Below are 3,139 nucleotides of genomic sequence, written 5' to 3'. Positions count from 1 at the left end.
TTGACAGCTCATGATCGGATCCTCCGATCATACACTTCGGACCGTCCGAACATGCACGTGTCCAGCTGCTCTTGACACCTCATGATCGGATCCACCGAACCCACTTCGGACCTTCTGAACTCTTCGGTGCTTCCGAACCATCTTCGGTCCGTCCGATCATGACCATAGCCAAAATTACACCTTAAACCTTCTTAATCACCATTACTCCGTTAATTACCCAATTTGGAATTCGGACTACTACAGAGTGTCACATCAACCGTAGATATAGAAGTGAACATGATTGGTGGACATCATATCAAAATTAATATGTGTGTGTGTTTCATGCCTGATACAAAAATAAGTTTCAAAAGTACAAGTTCAAATCTATTTATTATAAATGATTTGTCCAGTTACATGTTTGGCTGTTAAAAAATAAAATAAAACAAGAGTAGTCCTGTAGCATTCCGTCCCACGGGATTTCAAGTAGCTGATGACTTGTGATCGAAATACTAATATATAAATTATATTTTTGATTTTGTATTTTCCACGTTATTTGTGATGTGGAGTCAAACACGTTGATAATGTTCGAGCATCCATAATAGTGTTAAAAATTTTGTAACACATCGTCATTTTCTGGTATCACAATATCATTCCAACAAAAAAAATTAAAATTTTAAAAAAATACAAGTTAATGTATTACAACCGAATTGATTGATAACATGATCAAAAATAAAAATATGAAATTATATTACAAAAAATGTAATTTTCCCTGACCAATAATGATCGTGAAACTTGTTTGTCAAATCTCGAGCCTAGGCTACACAATTGTGATTGTACAACTTTCTCATGTAAGGGTTAATATATATTCATCATTGTTATATGAAAATTATTAACTCTAATTGTTATATTAATAATTATAATCATTATAAACCAATTTAAACTTTTGTTTTGAATATGTTTTAGGTTTATAGCCTCTAGATTCAACATTTAATAAATATAATACTCACCTTTGTGCATACGTGAACAATTATCTCTCATACCAAAACAGCCAAGAGATTCCACATTTTACTTATTTGACTGAAATGTTATCTGATTGTATTCATTGAATTTTACAAACTGTTCCTCACAAGCTAACCACACAATCACGACAGATGGTGTAGTAGCCCGAATTCCAAATTGGGTAATTAACGGATTAATGGTGATTAAGAAGGTTTAATGTGTAATTTTGACCAGGGTCATGATCGGACGGACCGAAGATGGTTCGGAAGCACCGAAGAGTTCGGACGATCCGAAGTGAGTTCGGTGGATCCGATCATGAGGTGTCAAGAGTTGATCGACACGTCAGTTTGCATGCACGTTCGGACGATCCGAAGTGTAGGTTCGGAGGATCCGATCATGAGGTGTCAAGAGCCGGTGGACACGTAGCGTTCGGACGTTCCGAAGTGTTGTTCGGAGGATCCGAACATGGCCTATAAATAGTGCTCGGATTTCCTCATTTTGGATATTCATTTGTTGAGTTGTGGCTCTTCTTTGAGAGAGTTTGGAAGGTTTCTAGGGTTAGTTGTTGGTCGAGCGATAGCCATGAGCTGCCAGGAGTAGTAGCGTAGCGGCGCCTGAGTTTCGAGGCAATCGACATCAAAGGGCTGTCGACGGACGAAGGTAAACCCTAAACCTTTGGTAGTACTAGGGAGTACTGGTTTTGCTAGTCGAGCATGGTAGTATTGATTGAGTATGCTTTTGATGCGTAGGCTTGTGCTAGACCTGATTAGCGGTGTTGCGTAAGGTTAGGCTTGCTGTGATAGAGGTACGAAAGTACTATCCGAGATATCCTGGTTGAGTATACATTCATATATGTGTTGCATGATTATGTGGTGCATTGTTATATGTCATATGACGCATGCTATTATGTCACGGTTATTACTGCACGTTGCATTTCATGTTGAGCCGTATTCTCCTTTGAGATAGCCTTTACTGTTGAGCTGTATCTCTTTCGAGATAAGCTATATCTTGGGGCCGCTCAGCCCTGTCTTGTGGACGCATGGACACCGAGAGTACACAGTGGCCGACGGGTCGGGAGGGCTCGGTGGTCCGGGACATTTTAGGTCCACGTCTGTCTTATAGTGGATGCAGTGACCCAGAGGTGTACCGCGCGGCACTATCCACTTGGCGCCTCTAGACTGAGCATTGTTGAGATCCTTTTGTGACTCCTGTTTCTTGACTACCCCGGTATCATGATCATAGCATGTGCATTTCATATAGGTCTGTATACTCATACTTTTGTACTGAGCGTTCTTATCGCTCACGTTCTCGGTTTTGTTTATTCTTGGACACCCCATTCCCACGGGGCAGGCCTCAGGTTGGATGGCTCAGGAGGAGCAGGAGGAGGACGTTGAGTAGCTGGTTGGTTTAGTTTTCAGTGTTTCCATTTGATTCGATATGGTTGTACTGGATATTTCATTTTGAGTTAGTCTAGACTTCGATTTCGATTGGGTTGTATAACTATTGTTGTTGGCCATATTTCCGCTGTTATCTCTGATTATAATTAATTAGGTTAATTGCATGCTTAGTTTTTGATTAGTAGGTGATTCTGGAACGGGTCACTACATTTATGGTATCAGAGCATGCATATGATTTTGGGATATAGATTCTGTTTTGGGATTTCCGTTGACCAATTTACTAGTTTCCCCATTCTATGTTGTAGCGATGGCTGACCATTTTGGTGACGGGAGTAGTCAGGGGAGTGTAGGTCGATGGGGTGATCAGGACGATAGTAGGCGTCATCGTGACCGTGAACATCGTCATCGTCGGGATGGTCCTAGGCGTTTCGATATGCATCGTTTCATGCAGATGGGGCCTAAGCCTTTAGTTGGTGGTGAGACTCCCGATGATGCTGAGGATTGGTTAGAGCGCATGGAGAGTTGTTTTGTTCATCCTCTAAGCCTGATTTCGAGGACGAAATCTTTTTAAGGGGGGGAGAATGTAGTAGCCCGAATTCCAAATTGGGTAATTAACGGATTAATGGTGATTAAGAAGGTTTAATGTGTAATTTTGACCAGGGTCATGATCGGACGGACCGAAGATGGTTCGGAAGCACCGAAGAGTTCGGACGATCCGAAGTGAGTTCGGTGGATCCGATCATGAGGTGTCAAGAGTTGATCGA

Source organism: Primulina eburnea, chromosome 10, assembly GCF_022965805.1.
Source record: "Primulina eburnea isolate SZY01 chromosome 10, ASM2296580v1, whole genome shotgun sequence".
Classification (NCBI taxonomy): domain Eukaryota; kingdom Viridiplantae; phylum Streptophyta; class Magnoliopsida; order Lamiales; family Gesneriaceae; genus Primulina; species Primulina eburnea.
Note: the sequence above shows the minus strand (reverse complement) of the source record.